The sequence below is a fragment of the Ursus arctos genome, unplaced genomic scaffold, assembly GCF_023065955.2.
Source record: "Ursus arctos isolate Adak ecotype North America unplaced genomic scaffold, UrsArc2.0 scaffold_2, whole genome shotgun sequence".
Classification (NCBI taxonomy): domain Eukaryota; kingdom Metazoa; phylum Chordata; class Mammalia; order Carnivora; family Ursidae; genus Ursus; species Ursus arctos.
The window spans coordinates 449097-466045 of NW_026622874.1; the positions used below are offsets into that span (position 1 = coordinate 449097).

Here is a 16949-nt window from a genome sequence, read left to right on the forward strand (position 1 = left end):
CTGGCTGTCTCTATCTCTGTCAAATAAATAAATAAAATCTTTAAAAAAAAAAAAAAGATCAAAACCCCTTTCACCTCCAAGTCTACCCTCTAAAACCGAGCAGCTTTGCCTCTAAAGTCTTTCAGATCCTCCAGTCATGTCTCTGGAGAAACAGGACCTGGTAGGTTGACATATGTATTTTATAAATCTGTGTTAAAGACCTTTTAATTTCTACTCTTACTTACAAACAAAAAGTGTAGGTTTCATTTTTTTCAAAGCTCATGCAACTTATCTTTCTTTCTTCCCTTTAGTTACATCCCATATATTCCTGGTTAGATAGGAATAAATTAAGGTAATATTCCAAACCTCTCAACTTTATTTGAAATATGTGTTCTATCAACTCTGCTATTTTAAGTGGCTAACCCATGTTTTCAGATATAGGCTTACAGCATTTCAACCTCATTTTAATAGCAACCTCTATAGTTTGGGTACGTATTTGCATAGGGCATTTTACATTTTCATACTGGTTAGAGACTTTTCATACACAGTGCCTATAGGAAATGTGAACTTCTGTTTTAGTGGATTATGAGATTTAATTTCCTAATATAAATACTTGGAGGTAGGGGAGCGTCCCTTCCCTGTCCTCCCTGATAATGTGTACACAGTTATTCAGCATTGTAATAATTGTGTAAACTCCATAAATTATCTTGCATTGTAGTATTTTAATGGAAATGCCCAGATAATAAGGAAGACATGTAGGAGGTTGAATAGTGATAAATGTCTTTATTGGTTTGCTAAATTTGCAGTTGTTAAATATTATATTGATTTAAGACAATGGCACTTCCCCCCATAATCTGGCATGTAGTTCAAGGTCGAAATGTACTAGTAGTATAAGGAAATGCATACCTAAGTAATTTTTATGCAAATTTTTTTAAAGCAGTAAGTACCTACTCTAGTGCTCTTTTGACAAAAAAAATTAAAAACTAATTTTAAAGAAAACTAAATGTTGAAATGCAGAACTTGATAGTTTATTTCAAGTATAATGTTTAACATTTGAGGCAGAGTAAATTGAGTGATGTTAATTATAAGATTTAAAGGACAGTGAATGAAGAATGAGATATCCTGCCTCCCCAATAGTAGTTTATAATGTACGAAAAGAAAAAAAAGAGAGAGAGAGAGACTGAGAGAAAGAAAGTTTGCAGCTAGCTGATATAAAAAATAGAAAGGCTTAGAAAGATACCAGCATTTTAAAAATAATTATTTCTTAATTCTATTCTAAAAAAGAAAAATTTAGATTCCAGCTTAGAAGCAAAATACTACCGTTAAAGTTTTGTCTGCAGTTTTTCAATGGATAAATCTAGCAACCTAAAAAATTGACAGTCAGTGACAGAGCAGCAAAATGAAGACATTTTGAAATGATGACACAAGGTCTTAGAATTCAAAGGGGAAATTAACCTTAGGATAATGAGGTTCTGCTGGAAGTAGATAAAGATTTCTAAATTTCTGCCCTCATCAACCAAATAAATTTCAAAAGGATTAAGGAAATAAACATTAAAATAGAAACTTTAATGAGAAGAAATATTGGGAAATATTTATAGGGTTTAGAATGGAGAGAAGTTTGTAAGCATCATACCCTCAGAATATCAATGTTTATTTCTAAGTGAATCATTGTTTGTTGGTGTTCTACTAAGTAACAAATTGCAAAGGACACATAGTAGTCAAGTTAGTTTAGGAAAGTGTTTCCAGCATATTGTTGTCCTCATATTTTTTCCCAGTATATACTTCCTCTCTAGTTCATTTCACTTTTTGTTAATTGTTATTTCTCTCAATTTTAAGCGTGGACATAGTTGAAAAACTCAGTTAGTAGCACAAGGCTTATAACAAAAAAGCCTTGCCCTCTCCTCCTCCCTCTTGCATTTCTCTTAGCTGTTTCCTCTGATATTTTCTTTTTTTTTTTTTTTTAAAGATTTTATTTATTTATTCGACAGAGATAGAGACAGCCAGCGAGAGAGGGAACACAAGCAGGGGGAGTGGGAGAGGAAGAAGCAGGCTCATAGCGGAGGAGCCTGATGTGGGACTCGATCCCATAACGCCGGGATCACGCCCTGAGCCGAAGGCAGACGCCTAACCGCTGTGCCACCCAGGCACCCCTCCTCTGATATTTTCTGCCGTATTTCTCAATCATGTCCTGTACTGCTTGCTCATTGTTTATTAATTTAGCCATTATCTATTAATTTACAATAATGGTAATGAACTTTTAGTTCACTCTTATCCCCATCCCATTTCTTTATTCTTCTAACCTTCATATTGCAATTTTTAGTAAATGCTTTAGTGTTTGCTTAATATCAACAATTTCAATATTAGTCACTGGTCTATCAGATTGTGTGGTGTGGTTGTTTCTTTTTTATATGATTTATTTTTTTTCTTCTTGAAGTTTAGAGTTACTCTTTTCATTTGCTTAGTTTTCTCTGAGCCCATTCTTAATTCTCAAATACTCAACCATACGTCCAAAAGGCCTTCCCAATAGTATTTTCCACATGGTCAAACGTATCTGGCAATCTATGACGTTTATTTTTATTTCTCTCTTTGAGCTCTGCATCCTCTTGACTCAGTCTGCGTGGGTTTCTTTGAGCCTTCTGCCCAGATTCATCATGAGACTGCTGTCAGCTACTCTCCATTGTTAGGATTCTCTTTCTCAGATTTTTGTTTTTCTTTCTCTTGGGCACCCTGCCCCGCTCCCTTTTTTTTTGGAAAAGGGAGTACATTCTAAAGTATGTACTTCTTAGGAAAGTTGTCTGCAAGGTGATGTTTTCAGACAACATGTTTTCAGATGTTTTCTCAAAAAATGTATTCTTCCCTCTTAATTGATAGTTTGCCTAGACATAGAATCCTAACTTGAAAATCCTTTGCTCTTAGAAACCCAAAGGCATCATTTCTTTGTCTTCTACTTTTCAGAAGTCTTACACTATTCTTCTCGACAGGCAGTCCCTTTGTGTTTGCCCTGTAGTTTTTCTCCCAGGAACACCTGGTTTTCCCTCTGCTGTGGTACGAAAGTATACATCTTAGGACCCGGTGTGGTTTTTTACTCTGCAGCAAAGTTGTTGAGCTCTTTCTGTTTGTTGTCTCATGTGCTAGTCAGGGGTTGTTCTGGAATGACCCTCACATTTCTGATGGGGGCACTAAGATGGTGTTTCTAAGCTGAGATGGAGAGAGTATAAAGCTTGAGGTATGCATAAGTCAACCTGGTAGAAATAATTAAATATTTGGTTCAGTCTGAGTCTGAAGCTCAGCGATGCAGGGTGGCTGGTGATTGCACCTTGTGTATCACCAGTATAATCCGACAGAAGCAGAAACCATGCAAGTGCGTGAGATCACCCAAGGAGATTGTATCCCCAAATGATCAGAGCCATGAAAAAAAATGACCAAAATCCCTCCCCAAAATACCACATCTGAGGTGCTCTTAGAGGAAAGGGAGCACGCAATGGAGAGAAGTCAATTCAAAACAGTGAGAAGAAAGATAGGAGAGCATTGTGTTAGAGGTTTTTGTAAACCAAAGGTTGCAGGAAAGCCCAACAGTGTACAGCTAAAGACAAAATATCTGTTTGTTTTAGTGATAGGGAAACAATTCGTACCCTTATCAAAAATAGTTGTCTTTGAGTCTTGACCCAGTTTAAATAATTGGGTCAGAAGCTGTATTGCAGTAGGCTAAAGAGAATTAAGGAAGTGGAAACTGAGAGCAGATTGCTTTTATCAGAAGTTTGCAAACGAACAGAACAAGAGAGACCGGATGGAATATGGTTTTTCCAATAGCTTTCAATGGTGGCACCTGGAGATATAAATTATTACAGTGGCCACAAAACAGAAGAAAGCTGTGATCTAACTGCTGGTGGGTGTGAGGGAGAGTCATGAAAGGAGTTGAGTAACTATGAGTGATGTCATGAACTTCAAAAAAGGTGTGGCTCAGTATGGTGAAACAGCAGTTGGGAAGGGCACTGGAGGACAAGAAGTAAGAAGACTCCCCTTCTTGACACCCTGAATTTGGGAGGGTTTGGAGACAGGGAACTGTAGGGATTCCACTGAAGAACATTATGGGTGACGTGGGATCATCTAGTGAAAGCTCTACTTTTATTAAGAAAAAAACAGCAACAAAACATATTGGAGAAAGAAAATGTGGGGCTATAAATATATCTCCCACCCCCAAACAAGCAGGAATCCACAGGGCTTGAGAATAGAGCTGATAGAGCCAGTCAGTGGTGGGGGTTACAGAACTGTAATCCTTGGGGACATAGGTACAAGAAGAAAGGGAGGTGAGGCTGGGGGGGCTTGTACTTGGGAAGATAAGCTTGTCTGTCAGTGAGGAAGGATAGACTGGAGGTCATAATAGTAGCACAAGAACTGAGAGCTTCCCTGGCCAAATTATTTTAATGGTGAGTGCTTATAGGTTGACCTTGGTTTGCTGATTCATCATGGAATATGGTATGTCATCCACTCCAACCCGCCTCCTGGATTGTTGGGCTTAAGATGGACCTAGGAATGGCCAAGAGAAGTAGGTCCTGACCGGCATTGCTGGGAGAAGAAGGGCATGTTGCCTCCGGATGAGAAAGAATGTGAGAACCAATAGTTAAAGACATAGGGGGGTATCAGCGGAACACAGGACGGCTGTCAAAGTTACCCGGTGGCTTGTATCACCTTACAACGCTGTCTCTTTGGTGGCACTTTTTTTTCCCCCTGGTATGTTCAGAAATCATGAGAGATAGGCCCTATAGAAATGGACTAGAAATGGGATAATTTTTCTTTAGGTTTCAAGCTGTATTAATTAATGTCTTCAAAAATGTCAGGAGGCCAGAGAGTCTAATTAGTTTGCGTGTGCTTCTGTGGTGGGGCCTGTTTTCCTCCTCAACGCCGCGAGCCTCCCCGCTCGCTCTCCTAAGCAAGGTATGCCACTCAGCATGACGGCGCTCTGCAGCTCTCCACCTGCCATGGACAGCTTACAAGTATCGCTGGCCTAGTGACGCTGAGATTTATCTGAGCACTGAGAGTGCATTTTTGAAATGCCAGATATTGTTTGATTATTATTATTTTCTTTCTCCAGCCTCAGATTTCTGAACTTACCTCCGTGAAATCCGGGTTTCCATGGACCTGGTTGTGATTAGTCACTCCTGCCTTTGAAGGAAGCTTCGTTCTGATTACGATTGTCCCAGACACGGAGGTTCTGTCTTCTCTACCTGAGACCAGGGATGGGAGGGCATGGGGACCTTAGCCCCCCACATCTCACACTATTCTTACCAAGAAAGGGTAGAGGATTTACTAATGCCCATTTTGCAGATGAGGAAAGGGAGAGAATTTTGTTTCTGTTCAGTTATTTCGCCTGTATCAAGGAGGGACGTAGCGCAGAGCCGAGGATGGAATGCAGGCCACTTTAAAAGTTGGATGTTAAATGTTAGAAGTAGTCTGTTACGCAATTGCAGCATTCAGTTATGACATTTTAAAGCCAAAAGGAACTGGTGTTTGTGAGCATTTTGGCTGCTATTTAATTCTGTCAAATAATAGCCTTTAACTCATTTCTTGTCATGTTCCTGCCTTGCTGATAGAAACGTAGAGATAAAAGTAGCAATATATGTTAAAACGCCGTGAATTACAGGGCGCCTGGGTGGCACATGGGTTAAGCGTCTGACTAAGCTTCAGCTCGGCTTGTGACCCCAGGGTCGTGAGATTGAGCCCTGCATCAGGCTCCATGCTCAGGGCGGAGTCTGCTTAAGACTCTTTCTCCCTCTCCCTCTGCCCCTCGCCCCCTAAAATAAATAAATAAAATCTCTTAAAAAGACCACTTTGTGAATTGTATGATGAAAAATAACTATGAGATATTTACACTGAGATTATTTTAGATAGATACATGATAGATAATAGATGATAGATAGATAGATAGATAGATAGATGATAGATGTATATACATATATCTTTAAAAGCAAAACAAAACACTCTTGTTTCACACCTTATCCAGCCTCCTTAAATTTCTCCCTCTTTGCTGCTCTGCCCCAATTTTTCTACCCACTCTCAATTTCATGGAGTGAACCCTCCAGGCCAGAAGCCCTCCCTCTTTCTGTTATTCCACCGTCTTCTCCTTTTCTGCTACTTAGAGGAAGTGACTTCCCCGTCACACAGCCCCTCTGGATCTTTTCCCTGCCTGAGTTCACCTTCTCCCTTATTGCCATTCATGCCCCTGTTTCATTGTTGTCATGAAATAGCTGTTTAAAAACATCGAGACAAAACATGGTCTCTTGCCTCTACGTCTGTTGCCATCGGCCACCTCGCTGCATCTGTATTTGCGTTCCATTTGGAAACTCGTGTTTCCTCCTGACTTCTTTTACAGTTTCATGGCCTATTTGTTGTTTAGGAAGGTTGTCTACTTTACCATTCTGTCAAAACAAACAGATATTTTGGTTTATTGATTACCCCTTGCCCCCCTTTTTTGGGGGGGTTCTTCCTATTTCACACATTTCTACTCCTTAATTATCCCTTCTTCCTACAAGCCTGTGGTTTTTCCCCCCTGGATTTGTCAGTTAATGAATAATTCATTTATTTCAAATTTTCCTTGTTTTTAAACCATGTATTTGCAGCTATAACTTTGCCTTTAAGTTCTACTTTAACTGCATCCCATTAGTTTTGAAATAGAATATATTTTATTGCTGTTAGGTTATAAGCTGTTTGTCATTGCCTCTTCAGGTCATGACTTACTATGTGTATCCTCATTGTGTTTGTTTCAAGTGTATGGGATTTGCTTTGTTTGCAGTCATTTTCCTGTTGATCTCAGTTAATTGCATTGCAATCAAGATCTAGTCTCTATGATGCTCTCTAAAAATCCAGTAGGACTTCCTGTTTGATCTAGTGTGCAGTCTGTTTTAGTAAACACTCATATTTCTTGTACAGAATCAATGTGTTATGTGTGTGAATCTATAATCTATCAATTCTCAGATGCGTCTTTTTCACACTTTCTATCTCTGACACTGGGGATACGTCCTACAGTCGACTGCATTGTTTGATCCGTGTGGGCCTGTCAACTTCTTCCAGAGGGGTTTGAATTTGTTTTCACCAGTCAACTGAGGGCACGGTCAACCCCAAACCACTTTAAATTAAATTCTTGGCTTTTGTTTGTAGAGACCTTGGAGTGAGAATTCACACAGAAAACTTGCATTAGTTTTGTCTGGCTTATGATTCAGATTTTCAAAGGGGTTGTTTTAGTTTTGTTTTTGTTTTATGTGTTTACCTAGTGCTTGAGTTGAGATAGTAAGATTCTTTACCGTGCCTTTCTGCATTAGGGCTTTTTTCTCATTCTCTTTTCCATGAACCCTTCGCTATCTTGATTCATGATACGTAAGGGTGGTAGAGAGGAACTCTTCTATAAAGACTCCTTATATTGGTCTATTTTTCTTTATTAGTGGTGCATAAAATAATGTTACTTTTTTGAAATCCATGACATATTAAATTAGTGACATATAACATTTTAAAATAAAAATTGATTATATTTACTGAATCTACATCATTACTAATTTTTAGAAGGCTGCATTATAATCTCCCAATATAATTGTGGCTTTTTCAGTTTGATCTTTTAATTCTGTGTTTTTAAACTATATATATATTATTTTTTTTTAAAGATTTTATTTATTTATGTGACAGAGAGACAGCCAGCGAGAGAGGGAACACAGCAGGGGGAGTGGGAGAGGAAGAAGCAGGCTCCTAGCAGAGGAGCCCGATGTGGGACTTGATCCCAGTACGCCGGGATCACGCCCTGAGCCGAAGGCAGACGCTTTAACGACTGCGCTACCCAGGCGCCCCAAACTATATATATTTTGAAACTATATGGTTTTTATTATCTTAGTGGAATGTTTGTTTTTGTTTTTTTTAATCATCACACAATGTCCCTCTTTATTGCCACTAATGTTATTTGCCTTACATTTTTCTTGCTTACTATTAACATTTCTTCACATTTCTTTCAATATTTCCTTGGTATAAAATTTTTCATCTTCATTTTTCTGGGGTATTTTAGTTTAGACATGTCTTTGGTAAATATTTGTCTGAAATTTTGTTTTAATATCCATTCTGAAGGACTTTCTTCAATGGGTAATTTAAATTATTTTATATGTGTTATGATTGCTGGTATATTTTGATATATTTTTACCAACTTAGTATATGCTTAAGTGTTTTGGGGCTTTTTGCTTTTTTTCCCTTTTTTCCTGTTCTCTACTAGTTGGAAAAGTTTTCTTTATTCTACTTTTGATCCTTTGCTGGATTAGAATTTGTAGATTTTATTTCTAGTATTTTGATGGTTACCTTTAAAATATAAGCTTTCTAGCAAATAATGAAGTCTTTTATTTTATCTTGACTCCCAAACAATTCAAGGAATAGTCTGTTCTCATTTTCTTGTTGTCTCAAGTTTTAGTCACCAGTTTTTAGGTGCACACACACAGAGATCATTTAGGACTTACTACTTTATTGAGCAAATAACTATATTTAATGGCTCTTTCTTCTTAAAACTGTTTCTCTTCCTCTGGATAAACTTTTCTTCTTCCTGAAGAACTTTCTTTAAGTAGTTCTTTCAGTGAAGGTCTTACTAGGACTTCCTTGTCCTGGGAGTGTATTTTTAAATTTCCAAATATAGGGGATTTTCAGAGTTGTCTTTTTTTTCTGCCTTAATTACATAAAGATTACACAAAAGGAGACTATCTGTATGACATTGATTGAATTTTTTGCGACATGCTTTATGGTCCAAAGGAGATCAATACATACAAATACACCAGCTGAGTCTGAACACGGTTTCAGGGTGAAGCACAGCATTCTATGTTTGCTTGTCGTTTCAAGCTGACTCAGAAATTGTGCAAATTGGGGCACCTGGGTGGCTCAGTCAGTTAAGCATCTGCCTTTGTCTCAGGTCACGATCCCAGAGGCCCAGGGTCGAACCCCACGTCAGGCTCCTTGCTCCACGGGGAGTCTGCTTTTCCCTCTCCCTCTTCTCCTCCTCCTGCCTGTGCTCTGTCTCTTTCTCTCAAATAAATAAATAAATAAAATCTTTTTAAAAGAAATGTTCAAATAGGCAGTACCTTTACTGGTTTTTTTTTTCTGCTTCAATCTGTCAATGACTGAGAATGGATAGTAAAGACATGGTAGATATGTCAGTTTCTTTTTATAGTACTGACATGTTTGCTCTGTGTATTATTTTGCATGGTTTTTTTGTTATGTACATACAAATTTAAAGTTGCTTTTTATCATCCAAATAAGTTAAATCTTGTTTTCAATACTATCTTTTTTCTGGTAATTTTTTTTGCCTTAATTTCTGTTTTGTCTGATGTTAATATAAAGTATACATCAGCCCTGTTTGGTTAATATTTATTTGTTACAGCACTTCCACAATTTACTCTCAACTTTTCTATATCCTTATGGACAAGAAACCCCAATTTACAGGTGGTTCCTGCTGCTCTGGTATAGTCATCCCAATCGTGTGCTCGGAGCTTTATGCTTTGGCAGGGTTCTATTATTACCTGGCCCCGTGAGCCCGTACTAGTGGAGGCGGCCATGATGAAGCTGTGGGTGTCTGCTCAGTGCCCTTGTTTTTCTTGTAAGGATGCCATCCTCTATTAACCATCTTCGCTCTCTGGGCAGGTCAGGCTTCCATATCTGCCCCGTGCTTTGCCTGTTACTATGGTAATTACAGTCCCCAGGCTTCTGGCCATTGAGCCTCACCATTTGGCCCCTGTTACTTCAAGGGTCTGTTATCTCGGTAGATTTTAAAGAGTCTGAGCTGTGACCCTCTCTCCTTCTGTCTTTCCTGACCTGCAAGAGAAAAGCCCCATCTGCACCGTTCAGTCATGCTGCTGCTCCTGTTACTAGTACCTTGTCCTCCGATGGAAAAATCCTGTGCTCAGTTTTCTAGATTCATGTAATATATGTGGGCGCGGTTACTGCTCTCAGCCTTTTGTTTTTTCCTCTGCCTTTTGCCAGGGCAACTTACCATGTCTGCGTCTCTCTGCATTGGCCATCACTTACTCTAGGCCTGTAAGAGCCACTCCCTGACTGCCACAACATGAATGCTAATTCTTACATCTCCTTGGGTATCTATTCTCTTTTTCTCTTCTCAGGTCTAGCACTTCCCTAGCTGGGTTATGCTGGGATGTCACCTTAATTTTTATTCTAGCAGCCAAGAGAAGAGCTAGGGCAGCTTCAGAGGGCACCATTTTTACTTCTTGTAGTGTCTTCTAACACAGGGGATTTACTAGGGAAGAGTGGGCTACCTCTTCAAACTTGGAAGAGTTTCAGGAATGTGTAGGGGTGACCGTCAGACGTCTCCATCCCTTGTTTCAGGATGCAGGTTTTCCCAGCCAGGGCTCTGACTTTAGTTTAGCAGACCTACTTTTCTCTGAGCATTGAAATATCTCTGGAGCTCTGCAACTTTAATTCTTTAATCTTCTTCTTGTTGCTCAGCAGTGCCTATCATTTCATCGCAGGAGATAGCTGCCTCTATCCAAGCTACCAGGAGGCCCTCTAGTAGTCTTTAACAGCTTATTGATGTCCTCGCTCTCTCCTTAGCCCTCTGCAGGGTGTCTATCCAACTTAGCAGTAGTCAGCCAACTCTACTGTCTGTGTGGCATTGTTCTCACCATATAATCAATAGCTCAAATCATCACTTCTTTGAGGACATTCCCAGACCAGGACATTTTCTTAGGCTAACTGTGGTTATATCTTTACGGTTCATGGCCTTCACTGTATTGGGATCAGTCTGTGCCCCACATACCACTCAGGACAGTGGTGTGGTGAGGGAGCCTATCCTAGAACCCCACCTCACTGCTTGTTTTCTCAGGCCACTTGTAGCTGTACTTAATGTTATTTCACGTTCTCCAAGAAACAGGTGCTAAGACTGGATTTATTGGACAAACTAGGAAGGGAGCCAGAGAAAGCTGGCACAGCTGTTAGACCCAAATGCAGATCCAGCCCCCATGGAAGAGAGGGAAGGAAGGAAACATGGATCAGAAAAGTCTTAGGCTGCAGGGCAGTTACAGGAAAGTTCTGGCAAAGCCAGTAGGAAGTTCTTGAGCCAAAGTTACCCTTTGGAGGAGTCCTTTGCCTCCTAGGATTGCACCTGCATCAGTATCTCTATCATGTCGCTCACTAGCTGGGAGCTCCTGTTGGATCTCTGTGCAAGTGAAGTGATTGCCTTCAGAGTACGCCTCTGAGGGCCCTTGGTCGTTTTCATTTTCTGCAGTTGGAAATCTGGGAGATCTGAAAAGTGTATACTCATGGGAGCTATAGAAACAATACATTTTATTTCTCTTACTTCTCATGATTACCTTTAAATTAACAAATGAATTTATTTAATATTGTTACCTCTTTCCAAAGTAACATGCAATCTTCAAATTATTTAACTTTTCTTACCATCATTCCACAAGTTGTTGATCAATTGTTTTAGATCTTTTGTGTGTTTGTGTGTGTGTCTAAGATGTGACATCTATGCTAAGGTTCTTTGTTTTTTGAGCTTTTTGGTATATAGATATCCAGTTGTTCCAGCACTATCTGTTGAAAAGACTAGATTTCCTCTACTGAGTTGACTTTGTTTTGTTGTCAAAAATCAGTCAACTCTATTTGTGTGAGTCTGTTTCTGGGTGTTGTGTTCTATTTCCCTGATGTATGTTCCTACTCTTTGGCTGACACAAGGCTGTCTTGGTTATGGTAGTTTTGTAGTAAGTCCTGAAATTGGGTAGTGTGAGGTCTTCAACTTTTTTTTTGTCTTCAGTGTTTGTGCTGCTGATTCCAGTTCTTTTGCCTATCCATATAAATTTTAGAATCAGTTAAAATTTGCAAATTAACTTGTTAGGATTTTGATTGGGATAGCATGAATCAGATCAAATTAGGAAGAACTGGCACCTTTACAATATTGACTCTTCCTATCCATGTGCGTAGAATCTTTCTCCATTTATTTGGATCTTCTTTGATTTCTTTCATCATGGTTTTGTAGTTTTTCTCATACAGATCGTATGTGTGTATTTAACGTTATACCTTTGTGTTCCATTTTTGGTGCTATAGTAAATTATATATACATATATGTGTATATATATATTATTTTTTTTCTTCTTTCAAAGTTTAACTGTTCAGTGCTGGTAGCAATGGAAACAGTAGGAAAGCAATTGAGTTTTATATATTGACCTATATCCTTCAAACTTGCTATACTTGTTTATTAATTTCATGGAGTTATTTTGTAAATTCATTGGCATTTGCTGCATAGACATATTCATCTGCAAATAAAGATAATTTTTAAAAGGATTTTTTTTTTTTTTTATGTATTTGACAGAGAGAGAAAGGGCACAAGCAGGGAGAGCAACAGGCAGAGGGAGAGGGAAAAGCAGACTCCCCACTGAGCCAGGGAGCCTGATGTGGGGCCCAATCCCAGGACCCTGGAATCATGACCTGAGCCAAAGGCAGATGCTTAACTGACTGAACCACCCAGGTGCCCCAAGTAAACATAGTTTTATGTCTTCCTTCCCGATGTGTATACATTTTATTTCCTTTTCTTGTCTTATTACGTTAGTTAGGACTTCCATTACAATGTTAAATAGGAGTGATAGAGAGGATACACTTGCTTTATTCTCAATCTTAGGAAAGCATTCAGTGTTATCATATTAAGCATAATGTTAGTTGTAGAGTTTTTTGTAGATGTTCCTTATAAATTTGAGGAAGTTCTCTATTTCTGGTTTGCTAAGGTTTTTATTATGAATAGTGTTAGATATTTGTCAAATGTTTTCTCTACATCAATTGATATCATATAATTTTTTTTAGCTTGTTGATGTGATAGACTTCATGATTCACTTTGAGTCTTGAACTCACCTTGCATAACTGGAATAAGTCTCACCTGGTCATGGGGTAAAATTCTTTTTATTCATGTTGAAATCTATTTGATAATATTGTATTAAGGATTTTGCATTTGTGTTCAAGAGATATATTGGCTTATAGTATTTGTTTCTTGTAATATCTGCATCTTGTTCTGATATTAGAGTAATTCTGGCTTCATAGAATGAGTTAGGAATTTGTTCTACTTTTGGGAAGAGATTGCAGAGAATTGCTATCATTTTTTTTTTCCTTTAAAGCTTTAATAGAATTTACCAGTGAAACTACCCAGGCCTGGTTCCTTTTTTAGAAGGTTATTGAATATCGATTTAATTTCTTTAGTAGATAAATGTGCCTTTAGAGTATCTGTTTCTCCTTATAAGAGTTTTGGTAATTTGTGTCTTTCAAACAATTGATCCATTTTATCTAAGTTATCAAATTTATGGGCATAGAATTGTTCATAATATTTCTTTAAATGTCCATAGGATTGGTAGTGATAACTCTTCTTTCGTTGTTTTTATATATAACTAATTTGTGTCTTTTCTCTTTTTTCCTTAGTCTGGCTAGAGGCTAATTAATTTCATTGATCTTTGAAAAAGAAGAAAGGGGGAAAAAAGAACAACTTTTGGATTTGTTTATTTTCTGTATTTTCTTGTTTTCAATTTCATTGATCTCTGTTTTAATTTTTATTATTTCTTTTATTTTGCTTGCTTGAGGCTTAAATTACACTTTCTACTCTAGTTTTGAAAAGTGGAATCTTATGTCACCTATCTTAGAACTTTCTTCTTTTCTAATATGAACATGCGATGCATAAATTTTCATCTAAGTTCTATTTTAACTGCATCCCACAAATTTTGATATGTTACCATTTCAGTTCAAAACATATTCTAATTTCCCTTGAAACATGCTCTGTATGAATTATTTAGAAATGATGTAAAGGTCTCCCTATTATTGACTTCTAATTTGACTCCAATATGGTCAGAGGACATGCTTTGTATGAGTTCAAGTCCTGTCCCTCTTTTTTTTTTTTTTTTTTTACCACAAATAATTATGAGACAACACAGGACTTTTATATAAATTAAAACTGATGTCAGTATGTCAGTATTGTAAGGACAGGAGCTAATGCCAGAGAGGGGTGACCACTCTTACCCATTCCTCCCTATTCATCTATGCAGTTTATCTCCCTTCACTCAGAAGAAACTTTGCAGGAGCTCCTGCCAAGAGAATTCCTCTCACTTTCATGGTACTGATGTTAATCTCTTAGCTTTAACAAATGTATTGTGATTGCATAGGAAGTTAATATTAGAAGAGGCTGGTTGAAGGCTTTTGTGGACTCTGTATATTATCTTTCCAACTTTTATAAATCTAAAATTAATCCACAATAAGGTGATGAAATAGGTGACCAAAGCTTCCATAATTTAGATTCATGAAGAGAAAATGGAAATAATATATGTTATTCCATTTGCATAGGTCACTGTAAGGAATAAAAGAAAAGCTCTGTTAATAACTTCTTATTTTTGAATTCAAGTAAGCAAGATAGTAATGATCCCATTATTTAAGGACATGGGGATGAAAATTGTTAAAAGTCATAGGTTTTTATTGGGGAATGCTGAGAGAAAAAAAAAATGGAAGGCCAGCCTATGAAACCAGATTTCAAAATGAATGAGGACACAGAAACATTAAATTATAAAGCAACTATACATAAATTATGGTGTCTCTCAATGAGTCTGCATGCCTGGGAGAAGTATTTTTTAATGGAAAATCTGTATGTGCTTTTAGGATCAGGAGAAAAAGTTGATGATAATAAGAAGAGAGATACTAAATACTGGAAATCGGAAATAATGGAGTTGATATCTTCCTAAAGGAAATAGTTGTGGGATAAAAACCATGCTGGTAAAGAGCTTAGTCTTGATTGAGAGGTGGTGAAAGTCCCCCCACCTTTAAAAATGAAAATGCAATGATATATAGAGAAAAAAATTTAGAGTGGTGAAAAATTATGTAAATTAGTAAAGAGAGGCTATCCTGAAAGAGCATTCAGGACATCGTAATAATAGAGATGAATCTAGAAACAACTCTGGAGCGTATGGAGAAGCTGCAGGAGACGCGGGCGAAGGACTGCTTCATACTGTTGACCACAGTTACTGTCTGGTTCCTAGTTTTAGGGACTTACTTGTAGCTTGATCTTGGGGACCAGTGTGACTTGGGGACTTGGATTGTCTTCTCAGAGCCCATCAGTGCCTGAAAATGTGTCATTTGTATTTTTAAGCTTCTCTTCCATGTTATGTATGAGCTGATACTTGTTCTTGTGTTGAATTACCTTTTTTCTAAGAGCAGTTGGCTGCTTTGAGAACACAATTACCCTTAAGGTGGAAATACCACAGTTCTCCATTTTAAGAGAAAAGAAATACCAGTTTGTCCTCTTACCATTCTGAATTCCTCTGCGTTTCCATTGCCTGGAGCAAAATCATTGGCAAGAGAGTATTCTTTGTGCTAAAAAGGGATGGAAGACCCTCAAAGGCCTTTTAATGATGAACGAAGGGGATTTATTCTTCCTTATTGGGGTAATAAAATTTGTTACACTTCATGTAAGTTCCTATGGGGGTGGAGGAAGGAGGTGGAAGTGAAGAGGATGATTTGGATTCCAAAAACTGCAGTTACTTGTGGAAGGTTTTAACTGAAAATAGATCTTTCTCTTGAGATTTTTGTTTGTTCTGGAGAGTAATGTTACAAAATCCAACATTGCACAATAAAAAGGCAAAAGCAAGAGAAGATTTATGATGATGATCCTTGGCAGTTCATTTAAGCTGGTATGCTCTCTTGGCCTCGTATTTAATACTGAGATGCTTTATGTTCTTGATTCTGCCTATAGGAACTAAATTAAGTCATAAATGTGCCATTCTCAAATTGTGTATAAACTGTCACTTAGCATGTGAGCTTTTTGCTGTTCTCCAAAAGGACAATGGTATTAAGAGAAGGAAGCAGCGGTGGTCACAGAGGCCGCTGAGGGGAAGGCCCCCCAGGCCCACTCAGATGGGGCCAGGACTGAACTGCTGAGTCACCGAAGGGCCCCTCCGGTCGTAGAGTGCGCCTAAGAAACAACCTCATCAGACCCTTCGCTTCCACCCACGAGCACAAACAGAGCGGTGTCTCAAAATAGCCTGAACTGCCACGTTGGCCATTGAGCCAGGGAGGGAGGACTTTGGTCCCAGAGCTTTTTGGCATTAGCGTTAGAGAGAGGGGAAATTAATAAATGACCTGTTGCTGTCTGCACAGAGCTTGGAGACGGAACAGAACATAAGAACAACTCAGATGTGAGCTGTGGGGTTAGCTTTGCTGATAACTCCAGCTGTATTTGTAGTAGGAAGAAGGATAAGTTGAGTTAAATGGGTTTATTACTTTCAGCAGACCTCTTTGCTTAGCTGGGGACTGTGATATGTCTGTTCGCTAGGGGCCAGGAAGATGCGGGCCTGCGGGCCTGCGTGTGTGCGTGTGTGTGCATATACATGAAATATATGCTGTGGGGCATGAAGCAGTCACACGAAATAGACTCAAAAGTAAAGGATGAAATCCCTTACTGTTCACCTCTCACGTGGTGCCAGGGGGAAAGGGTGCTTTTCTCTCTATATAAACGAAGTGAGAGGAATTCTCTTGGCAGGCAGTACTGCTAACTTTCTCCTAGGCCGAGTGAGATAAACTGCACAGATGAATAGGGAAGAGTGTGTAACGTGGTCACCCCACTGGGCACTGGCCCTTTGTCCTGGGACACTGACATAACAATACTTTTAATGTATAAATTGGTCCTGTGTTGCCTCATATCATGTGAGGTTATAGGAAAGAAAGGAATTGTTCTCCTAACGTCTCTGTACAAGGAACAGGTGCTGGGCCTTTTCATAGTTTGTGAACGCACCTGGAAGGCTGCAGAAGAAGCGGTGGCCAGTGATAATGGAGCCATCACTGATCTATCTATGTACCTGGCAACTCCACGAACCCTATTGCCCACGGATCCCACTAACTCTCACAAGAATCTGATCAGGCAGGAGGCACTGCCCTTCTCATATTACAAATGAGGTGACAGAGCTTAGAGAAGTTAATTAAGTCAGCAA

General features: G+C 38.6%; 1 protein-coding gene across 1 annotated transcript in view; it reads left to right on the top strand.

Moving 5' to 3' along the window:
• The window catches only part of FMN2 (formin 2), a 356215-nt gene that overhangs the window by 298350 nt on the left and 40916 nt on the right, over nucleotides 1–16949 (top strand). The gene's annotated exons all lie outside the window — the stretch shown is intronic.